The sequence below is a fragment of the Aquila chrysaetos genome, chromosome 13 (genome assembly GCF_900496995.4).
Source record: "Aquila chrysaetos chrysaetos chromosome 13, bAquChr1.4, whole genome shotgun sequence".
In the NCBI taxonomy this organism is placed as follows: domain Eukaryota; kingdom Metazoa; phylum Chordata; class Aves; order Accipitriformes; family Accipitridae; genus Aquila; species Aquila chrysaetos.
In genome coordinates, this window is record NC_044016.1 from 34,988,422 (window position 1) to 35,005,193 (window position 16,772).

General features: G+C 46.4%; 1 protein-coding gene across 4 annotated transcripts in view; it reads left to right on the forward strand.

Annotated features, from left to right (window-relative positions):
- The first annotated feature begins 12,462 nt into the window (after window positions 1–12,462).
- FRMD1 (FERM domain containing 1) overlaps window positions 12,463–16,772 on the forward strand; it is a 44,744-nt gene continuing 40,434 nt past the window's right edge. For 2 of the 4 annotated variants that reach the window (XR_005933829.1, XM_041128395.1), the window contains exon 1: window positions 16,578–16,677. The gene's annotated coding sequence lies outside the window, so the exon portion shown is untranslated. Of the gene's footprint in view, window positions 12,589–16,575; window positions 16,678–16,772 lie in introns of those variants that run through there. The other 2 variants (XM_030034907.1, XM_041128396.1) reach the window with 2 other exon arrangements.

The following is a 16,772-nucleotide window of genomic DNA, read 5'->3' on the forward strand; positions in this document are numbered from 1 at the left end:
CAGTTTTTTGTCCTGGAAGGCTAGGAGAGAGATACTCGCCAGTCCCAAGGGAGATTGCAGCTGACCGTGCCCTATTACGATCACGCTGGCAGCATCTATTGATTGCAAAAAGCAGGTGATAGCATCCCCAGCAAAATAAACACAGGGCTAAACCAAGCACCTCAAAGTTGCCAGCATGGAAACTGCAAAAGGAGAACTAAGTAGAGTACCACTGGCTTAGCTTCTCCAAGGGTATAAGTAGTCAGCAAAAGTAGGAGTTTGTACTTCCAGACTGCTTTACTGGTATGAACAGGCACTGTGCTCCTGAGAAGTAGAAATGCATCCTTTGACTTTCTCCTTTATGTTATTAAAAAAAGAAGCATGGGGTGTGTTCAATCACAATGTTCCCAAATGTCACTCTCAGCATCCACACAGCACGTGGGGACAGAAAGACTAAAAGTTAGACAAGTGGATGCAACAAGGACCCAGATGTTTGCTGGAAACTGTGTAAGTAGTCTGCTGTGGCTACAGGGTTTCTTCAGGGGTTTCCATATGAAATAATATTATCAAAGGAGTGTTTCTTGTTTTAAAAAAATGCTCGTCATCTATTCTGATATTGGTTTTTTTATGACCACAATGCATATTCCTATTGCCTATATTAGTTATTTTCTTGTTCACAAGTGTTCAGTGCATATTTATTACAAATACATGCTGTGATACGGTCATGAGAGAGTATTTGGACCACTACAGAGCAATACTGTAGTGAATTGGCCTACTGAATGAGATACTAAATCGCTTTACACTTTATCTTACACAGAACCTGTCAACAGAGAATGTGAAAACCCCACAACTCTGGGAAATGATTACAGTTGTAATTTTTGCTGGGAGACTTGGCAGAGCAGCCACAGCTCCACTATGGAAGCTGAGCACTTGGGAGCAGCTGAGGACTCTCTGCAAACCTATTGAAGAGCCTCTGGGCCCAAAAGCTCACTCACGTTTTACAGCTGCATGAGCTGTTACTGCCTTCTAATAGCACTTCTCTGGACCACCGAGGCTGCAACGATTTCAGTGCTGCAACTCTTCAGGCCAGTGTCTTTCACAGCATGTATCACCAGCCTGATCCAAAATTGATGGCCATGAACAGAAGCACAGCCATTCTAAAAACTTAGCTCTTAGGTCTGCTTGTAAATATAAGCTCAAACCTTCCCAAATTCCTTTAATAAAAATATTTACATGCTCTGAAATAATTTACAGACTACTACCATCCCCATAAGAGCCCTCTGGAAAATCATTGTTATACCAGATAAGCACATTTCTACATCAGGCTACTTTTTCAGGGTGAATTAAACCCCACTAAAGACGCTGTGCACAGCCTTTAGGAATCTGTTGTTGTTAATCATTAAACTACACACCATTTCCTAAAGGTGGTGCTGCAGCCAAAATGCAGTCCATAGGTGGGCAGCAGAAACCAGGCAAAGGAACTGTTCTTCTAATAAAGGACGATTACTGCCTTCAAACATAATGCTTTTGACAGGCTGGTCTAAACTCTTGTCGGGGTCACAAGGTTAATCTCAAAGCAGCCACAGGCCCCCTTACTGGTGAGCGTGAACAATATGGTTAACATTTTTGGAACGGAGTTAAATTTCTTTGTCATTCCTACCCTACACCTGACAGACGCAGCCCCCTTCTCTGCTTTCATAACCTGCCATCTGGAAGATAACAAATTCTTATCTAGCCCGTTGATCTTTTCTTCAATCGCTATGAATGTTTCCCACCGCTGACCAAAAGAGCAGAAAACAGAGTTTACCCACCTGAAATAAACTCTGAGCTTTCCTGAGGCTAATTCCTTCAGATCCTAATGTGACTGCAAAAAATACAGGAATGTGTGACACAGCAAAGAGCTCTCAATACCAGCAGCATTCCTCCGGCTCAACACCACAACCACCACAGCTCTCATTCCTGGGCTACTGACTAAACGCAAATAAATCTTGACATTGTTTTTTGTTCACTATCTCATCGTATTTGGCTTCATTCATCAGTTTATCCTCATGTAAGACTAAGGGTAGGTTAATACAGGATGGATGATGCCATTTAGCTTATGTCCCAACAAAGAAGAGGTTGCACTTCGCTTGAGCACCTACAGTGACGGTGCAGTATTTACCTTTGGTAAATTAGCATCAACAACCAGTTACTGACAATTTCAGTAAGGGATCTACCTGTCTTCATGAAGACTTGTGCCTCATCCAGGGGGAATTCTGTAAATCAAATTATTCAGACTCAACAGTGAGATCCCTAACCTTAGTCCTTGCAATCATCTGCAAATGCTATCTACAGACCCAAGTCTTATCCAAATGTGTGTGTGGCTTAGCATATTTTCTTGGACTTAGGCAAGCTTCTTTTTGTCCTCCATATTCCTGTCAGGAACTTGAAGATGTCATGGCCAGGGTTTCATATCCAAACATCTCCCTCATCCCACCTGCAATTAACCAAGAAACCCCAAATTTTCCTTGTTGGCAGTGCAGACCAAATACTTAAGGTCCAGATCAACAAACACTGAGATCTTATTTACATGTCCAAATTCATTCAAACCGTTGAAGTCAGGTGCACACACAGTAATGTAGACCTGGACTATTGAGAGCTATTTATGCTCCCTAATTTTAGGTGAGGCAACCTGTACAGTCACAGAAGGAAGACAGGCCTCCCAGGGCTGGTCAGATGTAGGGTTTTTGGCCTCTTTCTCAAACTGGCTGATGTGCCCCATCCAGGGCAGGGGGAAAGAGAATGTACGCTGGGAAAGGTGGCGTGGGAATATGTGGAGCCCCAAAACTCTTCCAGAAAAGAAGCAGCACGGTACGAAAAGTTTGAGTGTCCCCTCTGCTAAGTAGCATCTCTGCTGACTCTGTTAGGAACACAGACGAACCTCCCAACTGCAGTTACCCTGGCTATCCACCCCCACTCTCCTGCTTCAGATCAGATCTACCAAGCATGCAATTGCCCAGAGATTTAACCTTTTCTTTCTGTCGGTTAGGTGCAACTTGATGTTTTAGTAAAGCTGATTAAAACAGCGGGTTTCTGCTGAAAAGGTGGTTTGCAACTGCAGTGACCCTGCCATCCCTCCTATATCCTATGGGAGCAAGGTGCTTCAATTCAACTGGTTCAGAGTGGTAAAAACAGGTCAATTTTTTCCACAAGATTAGTCTTCTGGGGTTGGCCGAATGGACCGATCCACTCTGCAACTGTACGATCACAAGGCTGCACACCAAAGAAGCAGCAGAAGCGGAGCAGAGCATTCCTTTTGGCTGAACCAGCTTAGCTGCAACCTGAAACCATACCATAAGTTAGGTGCCTTAACCATAGCAGGAATTTGCCCCCTTGCCACCCAGGAGCAATGCTTACACCACACGGCAGCGACACAGTCCGCAGTGAGCCACGCTATCTGTTCACCTCCTCAGCAGGTCATGACATCCCTGCGTTCAGGTCATGTGTGGGACACGCAGCAGAAGAGCAATCTTTACCACGGGCATCCCCAGTACATCAGTGTCAGTGGTGCTCCCCTCCTCCTTTGAGATGTAGGACGTGGCTGGATGCATACACAGAGGTATTTATGCATGAAATATAATGAGGTGATCAAGACCAAATTATTTTGGAAATATTACTTTCTGTTTCAGAGAGGTGAGCTTCCAGGGAAAAAGCAAAATAGCTAGACAGCAAAAATGCTGTAGGTATCTGAAAGTACTTTATACCTATTAGTGCAGGGACTCTGGACTGGCTTTCTACACCTGACATATGACTGAGGGGGTGACAAAGGTAGCTCTATTTACTTAGAAGCACCTACCCTACTCATCTTTACCACTGTAGAGTCACAATACAGTAAATCAAAAACCTAATGAGCACAGATGCACGTAACTGGTGTATGCATGGTAACAGGAAATTAATACCTTTTTCTTCTTTTCTTATAAATCTTTTCAGCACAAAAACTGATGAAAAGAAGTATTTGTCATCTAAAAGCAGGCCAAACAACTGAAAAAAAATATCAGGTGGGCATTGTAATGTGCTATGTACCTTACTTCTCAATGACCTGAAAAAGGAGAGCCTGCAGCCTAAGATTCCTGGTCGAATGTGCTTTGACCTTTGCTGAAAGGACCTCTTCCAGGAGCTTGCTTACTTGCTCATGTCTACCTGACCAAGTGCTATGTCTGGGGCAGCGTTCAGAGCCCACTGCATCCCCTGAGAATGAGACCCCCCCAAGGAACTCTCTTCCATGCTAGCAGGGCTTCCCTCTGCTAGAGCTCAGCTTTACCACTGGAGACAGCAAGGGATAACTCTAAAAATTGCTTTCACTGCTATGTGACAAGTATTTCTTCTGTCATTTTAATGGAGGGAACCAGCTATTTTTAAACATTAGGACTCAGTTCTTTATGGGATCATTTTCCAAGAGACTGTGGACATCTTCCTCCAGAAAAAAAACCAGCGAAAAATCAACCCTCAACTTTGAACTAGAAGATTAAAAAGTATCAATAGTAGTAACAGTTTTTATGGGACATAATTGATATATACAAAGAATTAGAGAACACTTCTTACCTTGTAAAGTTTTTAAATACATTTTGGAAGCAACTTTAAGTGAACCAGGCTGACTTGTGTTTCTCATCTTTACTTGATGTATGATGACAAAAGGAGATAACCTTGGTATAGATAGCATGATTTATTCAGAACTGAAGACAGTGAGACATGCTTGCAGTCACTGCAGATTAGTAACCCCTGTGTGTACATTTTTTATTACTTTAGGCTTTTCTCCACTTCTCACCCTTCACCTCCAGCTTTTACTTTGTCTTTGCCTGTCTCAAAGTAATGTCCTTTCTAAAGGACAGAAATCAATCCCACCAAGGATTATATTTCACAGCCACATTCTTTATTTACAAGGGGGTTTCAGTGCTCAAGACTTTTTATACTTATAAGATACTTCAGTTGTTTTTATAACTTAATGAAATATTTATAATGTGATGAAATAGCTTTCAATTCAGAAATACTTTAACAAGGAGAGTTACAGCAGACATTTTAACACCTGCAGGCAGCCTCTAAAACTATTGCAGTTTGATGAAATGTGATTATATTTCTTGACATAAGCTTTCAAATCAGCTCTGATTTTTTTCAGGAACAAGTCATTTTTTCTTCCTGCAGAATGACAGGTTGAAACATTCAGTCCCGAGTAAATTGTTTTGTTCGGGCACTAAAAGACCCACCATCCTCTCCAGAGCCAAGGCAAAAACACAAATAGGCAGGAGCTATTATTACAGGCAACGGGGCCTCTGACCGGAGCAGTACTACTCGTGATGGATAGGGACAGGGCCCTATCTGTAAGTAAGAGGAGGGCTGCGTGGAACTTGTGGAGCACCTTTAATCCTGACCCCCATTTTCAGAGGCGAGAGCGAAGTCTGACTAACTCCACCCTGGGGCATCCACCCAACCGCTCAGAAAGCATTTACCAACAATGAGGGGAGACCTAGTTGCCTCTTTTAGTCATTCACTTCAAAATATGCTTTCTGGGTGGAATGAACCCCATATTTCAGGCACTTTTCCTAATGTGACCTCCTGTATGGACGGGTATCATAGCACTCTTCCCAGTGATCTCTATCGGCTTTGCACAGGAGCTGGGAATTCATCCGAACCCCTTGCTCAGTGCCCAGGTAATGTGATAAGGAAGGAAGCAGATGGGACCTGCATGTTAGTAATTTTATCCAGAACATGCTGGAGAGAAGAAGAATATTTATGGAATTTATCTGTGCAGGAGATGCACACAGTACAGCAGAAGATAACTTTTTGTGAATTTCAATAGCTTTTTAAGTCAGGTACAGGCAATGCCTTTTCTTCATGTTTGGAACTGTTTTGCCCCAAGCAATGCAAGAATTGGAAACATGCTTTAGCCAAAGTTACTAGATTTGACCTCCATTTGCACTGACATTGTTGTAAATTGAAATTATTTCACTCTAAGATCATAATTTGCTAGAACATAACTGACTTCTAATTATCATTTCTACAACCCTTTGTTTACAGATTTCACTGGTTCTTTCCTGCCATATTATATTCCACTCCTGCTGCCTAATTTCAAAGCTCTTGCTGCTTTGACACAGCATACCAGTGTTAATACATAACTGATGCATTTACTAAATGGGCAGGAGGGAAAAACAGATGAGCAAGAGCAGGGTAAGCACTTGACTGTAATTATCTGTGAAAAGGCTTAGGATAGCAGTGATAATGGTAGAAATAGCTTTTACACGTCAGGCTAAATTCATCCTGTGGGTAATTCAAATCATCTTAGTGCCATTATTTCATGGAAGTGTTCAGCCTAAATGTGGCCTTTTTTTCTCCTTTCATCCCCCATTTCTCACTTAGGAAGCAGGGTGACACAGCACATAAGGGTATCTATTATCTTCCCTTAAACTTGCAGTATTGTATCCTCATTTTTGGCTTTCTCCTGACTTTTTCCAGTGTTTTCTCATCTAGGCACAAGATTTCCCAAGGTGGGGGAGTCTAACCCTGCCTGGTAGCAGGAGGTAGAGAAAGGGCCAGGGCATTTGCAAGCGGTGGCCTCTGTTCAGCCAATTGTTTCCCGCACGTAGGATTTTGGAGCTTGTGGAGCTGCTCCCAGGCACGTTTCCCTCCCCATGCACTCCAGGCCCCCTCCCCATTCCCCCATCACAAACACCAGCTCTCCTTTGTGTGAAGGCACAAGGCGCTCCCCAGGCAGGAGGCTGCAGGCAGGACCCCAGCAGCCAAGATTACATTTCTTCCACATCCCAGTTTGCTGGGGGGGGGGTGGATCAGAGGGAACACATGCAGCATTTTCCAAAAAGAGGGAAGGGCGATGTTTTTGGCATGAAAAAAGTCAGTGATTTTGTAGAAGAATCTTTCGTGGTTCTACTGCCTCTTTAATAATACTCTAATGCTTTATAATTGCAGACACTTCCATTATTTGATCTAGGGAAGAACACAGAAATGCAGATGAAAAATATGAAGAAGGTAAAACACTGAAATTCAGATGAAAAATAAAATCTGCATTTGGTATAAAAAAAAGCTTAACCAGGGAATATTGCTCCAAATATTTCAAAAGTCGGTTAGTTTTTGTAACCAAAACCTACCCTTCCCCATCATCTAGTGGTGTTATTCTTCCTTTTGGATTAAAAATATTTAAGTAAGCTAGAGAGAAAAAGGAGAAAAATAGGAAAACAGTATTACAGAAAGTAATTCTAATCAGAGCAAAAAGAAACACATACCTCAAAGAAAATAAAGTCAAGAGAAAAGCCCTTGTGAAACCCATCTTGAGAGACAACAGAGGCCCTTTACTCCTCTGGGAGGTATGGCGTTGGCAGGATTGTTGTTGTCCTTAGGGGCTGAGAAAGGAAAACTTGCAGGGAACAGACAGCCAGAAAGAATTTTTTATTAAGCAGTGAATGACAGTGTGTGTATATGTTTGCCATGCAGAGGATGTAATCATTTTAGCATTGTGATTGAAGCCCAGCACAGACATGATAGGCACTGAGAAACCAAAGGCAGGGGTTGAACAGCTCTGGCATGGTTTCAAACTCATCTGAAAGTAACCAAAACTTCACAGTTCAAACTGCAGCATACGGTTAAATAAGTAGACAACTCCCGTGTCATTACAGTATTAAACACCAACAAACCCCACTGGGGAAGAGCTGTTATAGATCCATTACATTTTATTTGATGAGGTACATGGAAGTAGCATTACTGAGACCCTAGAAAGGAACTCATACCAGCAGCTTATGCACCTTGTGTGTATTTAGCTACAGATATCAACTTGCCAGAGCACCTGTATAGGCAAAAATATACGTCAAATGGGCCCTATCAGAGAGAATGCGATTTAAACCCCTCATGGCCAGCGGCCATGCCACCACTAGCCGTGATGTCAGGAGGCTGTGTAATGAATACAGGTTTGGGCTTGATTAGAGCTTGGGTTAGGAAATCTTGAAATGAAGGGCCCTGGGAATTTGGTCAGAGTTAGAATAAAATCATGAGCCTATAATGATGTTAAATGATTTAGTGTTACTAAAAGACTCTATTTCACTTTAGAAGTACAATGAAGCTTATGACCATTTTAGTAAATGCAGTCCCACAGAGACTCTGCCAAGGGTAAGAGTTACAGCTTCTGCGCCCTAGGGCCAAATTTGATTTATGAATCCATTCTCCCTACCTGGATTCCCCACATGGTTTCCAAAGGTTGTTGATGGAGCAATGTTAAGCAGCTGTTCCCTTACTACCTGAACTACCTGAAGGTGTCTCTGTTTCAATGGCAAATGAAAAAACTTACTGAGGAAGCACATCAGGAGCCTCTGGCATGAAAGACACCATACGCAGTGCCTGTAAGGCACCAGACACAATAGGGTATAACGCAATGTCTCCTATGCCCTGGCAGTCACATGGCACAGCCCTGGCACAGGAGCCATACCTCAATTGCCCACGAGCAGTTTATGGCTCCAGACCTGTACCTTGGCCTCACTTGCAGCGTGATGTCGTCGATGGTCATCGCAACAAGGATTTGACTTTTATTTAATGTAAACTGGTGTCTCAAACCTCACCAATTATATCTATACCTTGTACACAGCTTTTGGTACAAAAATGACTAATTATTACTAATAATGTTAACCAGTACTGTTATTAGCATATAAGCCTGCAATCTTAAAAGTATTTTTTATTGTTTGCATGCTATCCTAGATAAATTTGATATCTTACAGGTGAAAAAAAAAAAAATTCCCTGTCCCAGACCTCAAAATTAAACCTGATTTTGCAACACACTAATCATGAAAGCCCTAATATGATGAATAGTCCCACTGAAGCTATCGATGATTTTCTAGGAATAAGGCAAGAGCCAGCAAAATCAAGCTCTAACATGCACTGAAAACATCACAAAACAAGATTTTGCTTCAGCATGTATGCTAACAGAAAGCAGATTATTATCACTTCATGTGTAATACCTATGATGACTGTATACACAATGACAAATATACACAAATAATTATTACTCCTGCAAAAGCTGCATTATGGTTGGAAGGTCTCCGTAACATGTGCAGCTGGTTAATTCTGACTGGTTTAAACTGAGAATGCAGAGTACTGCAAATAACCTTTCATGCAAGACAGTCAAGTAATTTTTTTTTAAGGCTCCGTGACTGTCAGCTCACTACAGCCACAGCTAGTTCAAACTTTCTTTAGGATTCATTTCATGCCCTCCTTTCTGTTAATATCCCTGAGATCAATCCTTTCTCTAATGAATAGCTGACCTATTCTTCTTTGATTTGCCATTGATTTCCTCTGCTTACCTCCCAACGCTTTGCCTGTTGATTAAACGCTAGACATAAGAATGCCTCAAATTTCTGACTTCTGAGTCATCCTCTCATGACTTGAACAGCTTGAAGCCAGCTTCAGCTCCCCGAGATCATTAGTGAAAACTCCTTTTGTTTCTAGACGCTACAAACAACCCATTTCTCTGCACGCTTAGGTGCTGCTTGTGAACTAGATAATAAATAGTAGCAACAGAATTATCTCCTATCTGCATTTCTAAAATTATTGTAAGAAAAGGAAAGGGATACTTTTCCAAGATTGCGAAGGCAAACCCCAGCTTTCCCTTTTGCATTGGGAAATCTCTTTGTCTACATGCAATGCAGACAAGACCATGAGCAAAGACCTCTGCTTATGCAAACTTTTACTTTTGCCTGGGGTCCCCTCCGACTTTGGCACAACTCTGCATGAGACACAGGCTTACAAAAGGGACTCTATTTTCTGAATTTTCTGAGTCACGATACTGGTTTATAAGAACGCTTCCACAAATCCCCCTCTCTGGCTTCCAATTTACAGAGCAAGCTGGATGAAACTGCTTATCTGCACTGCAAGAAGGAGAGTTGGAGTTGATGCTTTGAAAACGTGCAGCGGTATTTCCTTGGAACACAGATATCTTCAGTCTCCAACACTTTGATGTCTCCTTCAAAAACAAACAGGCTAATGCTATCTCCACTTTCCTGCAGTTCTGATGTTTCTCAAAACGCAGCTTGTTTTCTCTAGGGTGACACACAAGGTCTGCCAATCCTAGGAGACCAGCTATGCGAGATAATTACTATATTTCTAATTAAAGTAATCATACCTGACATACTGTACTATATTCCATTCTGACCGTGGCTAGAGTGGGAGCATCAGCTGCACCCACACTTTTCTTACTCTCCTACTCAGGTTCTGTGGGAATGAAACACAGCCCTAAGGTGAGAGTCCTAAGGTTTCTGGTGGGAATGATGAGGACAGCAGGTTAACATGGTGTGCCATGAAGCACACCTGTCTCAACAGCCTAGTTGCCATCCTTTGCTCCTGTGACAGCTAAGGACCCTGTCACAGAAAGCCGAGCTATGAGTTTCTAAGCAATTGCAACATTTTCTTTTTCAAATGAATAAAACCCAGAAGCATGCAGCAACTGTTCAGAGCTGTTTGCTAACATTTCAAGTTCTCCACTAGCTGTCAGGGCATAACAGAAAGTCCTACTGTGACCAGAGCACTGTGCTGGCTTTGCTGCAGGCTTCATGCATGGTATTGGGCAGGTTAAATAAGAACAAGTTCAACAATAGAGCCTGCACTTGGGCACCAGATTCCCTGCCCTTGCATTCCATCCTGCAATCCATGCTGGAAAGTAAGTGAGGAGATGTAGGTGATGATATTAGAAGATGCTGACTCCAGCACTGGCTGGACCACTCCATGAGACAATCTAATTCACCAACACGACAGACCACTCTTCCAGCAAAAAAAGCTGGAATTTTCTGTCCCTTTAGCGAGTTTGACCAGCTTAGCAGTTTGAAGTGCTCCAGCGCTGGCACAAGGAAGGTGCTACAGCCACGAGCAAAGGGAGTGAAGGAGACAGAAGACTGAAGATGGGAAGGAGTAAAAAGGACAGTGAGACGTCTTTCTATGGGCAGAGGGGAGCCATCATGCCAGCTCAGCTGCCCGTGAAACCACACATTAGGCACCTCAGAACAGCACTAGAAACAGCCAGCATGCTGAGAGTGTAACCCTATAAATCAGCCTTGGCTTAATGAAAGGAGAAGCCATGACGGATTTACCCTTGGCCACTGGGGGGGTCACCTCTGTTCATCTAGGAGTCACAGCCCTGGAACCGTTCCTGAAAAGAGGTGCCTACACATTTGCTCAGATAACGAGTAAGATGCCAATATTTTCTCTCAGACGACCGTTGTGGGAAGAGAAAGGCTTGGTGATGAGATGTCCCCCGCGCTCACAGAGCAGCCTCACTATGACAATCCAGCTGAGAAGAGGCAGAGGTAAGTTGTCATCCATGCGGGCAAGACTGAGATTTCATCCAGTCTTGTGTCGAACCTAAAACACAGGAGAAAAACCTGGGAGCAAGGACGGGTGCCCTGATGCCCTGCTTCCCTCACCCTGTCAGGTGGTCATGTCACACCAGCAAGCCAGGCTCGCTCTTGCGGTCCCTCCTGGGCAAACATCAACTCTTTTCCTGCAGAGCAGTGCGGCACTGTACGAAAGCCTTCCCACCTGCTCCCCTTACAGCTTGCTGCCATCCCAGTTCCCATGCGGGCTGCACCCTCCAATACAACCGGGTGTGCGGGGCAACGAAGCAGCGGCCCACTTGTGAGGGAGAGGGAGCAACACGACAGGACTCGAGATGATGTCGGCTTTCTTTTGGAAAAGTACTCCATTAAAAAGCAGACTATCACATAGAAGAGGGAGGGAGGCGAGAAGGTTTGTAGTTCCAAGCACACCCCCTCCCGCACACGCAGGCTCCCGGAGGCCGCGGGGCTCTCGGCGTTTCCAAATCTGAGCCCGACTCTTCCCGCCTTCATACGCTTGGTGCCATTTCCCCCTGCCAGCGCTGCCCAGCCAACCTGGCCGCGGCAGAGCAACCCCGACTCAATTCTCGTGCCTTGCTGTGACTAATTAAAACTTCACCTACGTAGACTTTATCGCTGCCAGCGCGGAGCACGGAGCACCCCGCCAAGAACCAAATCGCCCCCAAACGGGGACAAAACCCCCGCCAACCGCCGCGGCAGGCAGCTCCTCGTCACCCGCCCACAGGCGGGCTCCCCCGCTGGGGTCCCCCCGACGCACACCCCGCCCGTCCCGCCGCCCGCTCTTTCCCCTCAGCGCCCGTTCCCGGCCGGGACGGTCCGCAACGACCGACCGCCCCGCTCCTCCTCCCCTCAGGCCGGCCCACCGCCCGAGGAGCGGATTGACGGCCACGCTCGCCAACCCGAGGCCACGCCGCTGGCCCACCCCGCCCACTCCCTCCCCGTCTCTGCCAATCCGCTGAGGCGGCGGCGCGGCGGGAGGGCGGGAGAACACCGCGCGGGGCTGCCGAGGGTGTCGGCGTGCAGTCCCGGGACCGGGCGGGGCGGGGCCGGGGGGGCGTGTCCCGCCCCGCCCCGCCCGGCCCCGCCCCTACCCCCGGTCCTCCTCCAGGGCACCCGCGTGCGCCTGGCGCCCGCCCCGGCTCGGCTCGGCTCGGCTCGGCTCGGTTCGGTTCGGCGGTCGCTGGATGCCTCCCCGGAGAGGACGGCGGAGCCCCGCGGCCGGGGCCACCCAGCGGTAAGTGCGCGGGCGGCGGCGACGCGCAGCCAGCGGGACTCGGACTCCGCCGTCGGGGCAGGGACGCGGGGAGGTCCCGCGGCTCCCGCGTCCCTTTGGGGCTCCTCCGGCGGCGGGGCGGGCGCGGCTCCGGTGAGCTACCGGGAGACGGGGCGGGAGTGGCACCTGCCCCGGCCGCGGGCGACTGTGGCGAGCGGTCCCTCCGGGGGCCCGCGGGCACGGCGCGGCTGCAGGCGCCGCTCGGAACGGCTGCGCCCGCCGCCCGGCCCGGGCGAGGGAACCGGCCCGTCGCAGCGTGGGCGGGAAGGCGCTGGGAAGGGTTGCCTGCCGCCCGCCGAGCTGCCCGAGGCTCTCCTCTGCGTCTGCCGGTACGTTAGCGGCCGCGAAAGCAGATCTACGGCTTTGGCGATAAAGGGAGGTCTGAATTTCGGCCGGAGTGCCGCAGCGATTTTCTCGTTTCGTTACGAATTTTGCCGTCAAAGCAGCGGCGAGCGCGGGGCTGAGGCCGTGGGTGCCTCGGCGGGCTCGGAGCTGCGGCTGCCGGAGGCAGCGAGGGTGGGCAGGCACCGGCTGGGAGCGGGAGGGGATGGGGCTCTGCAAGAGTTGTGGAGCCGTGGCAGCTCCTTCATCCCTCGCCGCCGTCCTGTGCCACCCGTGGGCCTCGCCGGTGCTAGAAGATGAGGCGATGCCGGTGCTAGAAGATGAGGCGATACCGCCACTGCCAGAAGATGAGGTGATGCCGGTGCTAGAAGATGAGGCGATGATGCCGGTGCCAGAAGATGAGGTGATGCCGGGGCGCGTTCCCCACCCCAGCAGTACCACCGGCCGCGTGACGAGAGAGACCTCCGGCACGCCGCCGGGCAGCTGGCCGTGTCCCAAAAAAAGGGCTCTCCGTTGGGACGTAAGATGGCAGGAGGCCGGGACGCTTCCCGACAAGCGCTTGGTTGGCTGCCACCTGCCTCGCAGGTGCTGAGGGAGAGTGACCGGCCGCGGCCGGGAGGTGCGGGACGGCCTCGGGGCCGCGCGGGTCCCTGCCTGCAGGAGCGCTTCAGGCAGGGTGAGCCGAGCGGGGCAGGCGGCCGAGCACCTGGGCCTCCTCCAGCGCCTGCCACCGCCGCCTCGGTGGCAGCCAGGGGCTGGCGGCGTCGCGCGGGGCTGGTCTGGGTGGTCTGACGGCGGTGACGGACTCTCGTCTACCGGCACGGGACGGGTCGGGGAAGGAGATGGGTGTCCCGGCTGGTATGTGGGCACGGGAAAAGGGGTGGATGTCGAAAAGGAAAAAAGTCTCCGTACTTCGTTGTTTTTCCACCTCTTGAATTCCTTCTTGGTAACGATTTACAGGGAGAGGCTCTGGGTGTCCTGTGCTGAGAAATCGTCATCCTCTGCATCGAGAGATGATTCTCCTGCTGCTCTGCAGTTACAGGCTCTCAGGTTAACTCTCCGGTGACATTTAAAATGCACATCTGTTTTTTCCACCACACCAGGAAACTGTAATGTGCTGTCTGAACCTTGTCCCTTCTTCAGAGAACTGCCCAGGCCCTGACAATAAATACTTCAAAAGCATAGGGCACTTTCCCAGAGAAAATAATGAGGATGTATTCCTAGCACTGATGATCTCTGGAGTAATGTTTTGAAAAAAAGCAAAAAGCAAAACAACTTTTTGGATGTTGGTTTCCCATTCATTTGTTTAGCTTTTATCTTTTTTTTTTTTCTCTTCTTTTTTTTTATTTTTTATTTTGTTCCTGGAAAACTTGGAATGACAACAGATGCCTTGGCCTCTGTTGTTTATTCCTCCCATTTAATTGTTGTGCACTCTTAATCAAAGTGTTCTGTTTTCAGCACTGGCGGTGTTGAGAGTCTGTGTGGTAGCCAGTGTTTTGGCTTCAAATGAGGAGTGCCAAATCTGAAGACAATGGAATCCAAAAGGGGAAAAAAAAAAAAGTTTTCTTGCAGAGATCACCTTAGGGAAAAAAAAAAGGGGGGGGGGATGACAAAAGAAGGGTAAGATAAGTATAAGCAAAAATAAGTCTACAGAATGCTGTTGAAGAACATGAGTTGCAGTGATTCTTTTCAGTGGCTTACCAAAAAAGACTGTCTGTGCTCTTTGGACAGGTTTTTTTCCCTAGGGATTTTTGTTGTTCTTAACTAGATTTTTATATGAACATGATAAACTGGGATAAACACCAGTGACAAATAAATTTGTGTCACCTTTTTTTCCTGAAACAAAAAATCCTAAAACAAACAAAAAAATTTGTACTTACATGTGTTTTTCTGATTTAAGTCTTTTTTGATAGAGGAAGTTTTTTTGATAGCAGGTAAGGGCAATGTCATTTTTTTGTTTGGGTTTTTTTTTTTGTTTTGTTTTGCTTTTTTTTAAGAGCAAAGCTGATAGTGCTGTAAAGCTGCAGCACCCTTTCCTGTTCCCAACACTGCAGGTAAAAAGTGTATGAATGCAGTGGTTAACTCTGTATCACTTAGCTTTTGTAGTAAAGTCGTTGCCCTACTGTTCGTCCAAGACAATGTAAATTACTTGCATGCTTACTGTGCTCCAGGGTTACACGTCTTTTCTTGCAGAAAGTCCTGTGCTACTGCAGTGCTCCTTGATTATCTTGGTGGTGTTTAGCAGTGGTACCTTAATTCATAGTGTGTGGTTAGTAACTGAGCATGGATAAATGGTGGTCTCAGCCCAAAACAAGTCCTCTGACAAGGAGGAGCTGCTCCTTGGAGAATCGCAGGAGGAAGTAATTTGCTTCTTGTTAAACCATTTTTTATGCTTGGCTTTTTCTTTTTTTGCTCTATTTCCTCTTTTTGCAAAATTCAGCATCACCTCAAAAATGCAGCACTCTCTGTAATGCTGGTTTTTTGTTCTGTTTGTTTTGTGGGCCATCTTTTCCTGTTTCCCTGTTGCTTTGCTGAAGTTGATGTCTGGCAGTACTGCGTGCAGTCTCTGAAGCTGCATCTAATCATGAAGACCCTGCTGTTTGCATTAATTTTGTCAAGGTATTGGCAGATTGGTGTTTTCGCACTTGTAATAGAGGCAAGCTGTGGTCCGGGCAGAGTTTTATCTAGTCTTTCTGGAAGTCCGTCCACTTTACATAAATCAATATTCCTCTCTGCTCTGAATATGTTCCAGGCTAGCTGTAAACTTAAGGGGGAAAACGTTAGAAGCAAACTGATGCAGAAGCTGCGTAGTTGGTCTGAATATTTAGACGGTGATTCAAATGCCATGAGATCAGCAGTGGACTTTCTCCTTCCTCTGGGGAAGTAAGCCAGTTTTTATTTACCTGGTTATTACTGGTAGCAAAGCTATTTCTGCTCAGAAGAGTTCTTTACGTGATGTTTTGGTAAAAGCATGCCGTTATTTGTCCTGCAACTCCAGGTATTGCTTGTGAAGTTACAATGATGCTTTGCACTTTTTTGTTTGTTTAAATAAATATTTCATAGTCTGCTTACTTCTAGAACTGTTGCAAGATCTCGGTGAGAATAGAAAATGAAGGAAGAGTTTATTCACGCTTTTTTGGACGGCTCTGCAAAATATTTCAGAAGGCATGGTGATCTGTTCCAATTCAGTCCAGCCCAGCTCAAATATAAAAATACCATCACCATGGAATAACTTCTGCAAAGACAGTCTTGTAGTAGAGTGTCTCTCAGCTGTTGTGCTTAAGGCAAGAGTATAATAGATCTGCTTGGGAGAAATCCTGTTTATAGGCTTGGTAGATTTAAAAAAAGGAATGTGTTTCCAGTTGGAGAATTAACCGATAGGCTTTTGGGTCATGAGACCTCGCACATTTGCAATTTGCACGCTATAGAAAGATGCTTCTCTCCTGAGTTGCTAGTAGAGAAATCAGGTCTTGCTGCTGCTCTCCCTGCACTTGCTAAGCTTCCTGACAGTTAGTGGCTGGGAAGGAAGCCTCACTTTCCCTTATTTTAAAGACCTTGCTGCAGCTCTCTGTCTGTACTTTGCCTCTCCTGTTTCCTGTAGATACAAAAGATGAACAGTCTGTAGTAAAGATTGCACTGCTTGGCAGAAGTGCGAGCACTGGAGCACCAAACTGAAGTCAATCTTCTGTTGCTGTCCTTCACACTGAGGTACCAGACTGTGGCGTTTTCTTTACTGCACTCCTGGCTCTGCATATGTATGCCCATGAATAAGCTTTCTGTAAGGGTCCATCTCGAAAGAGATG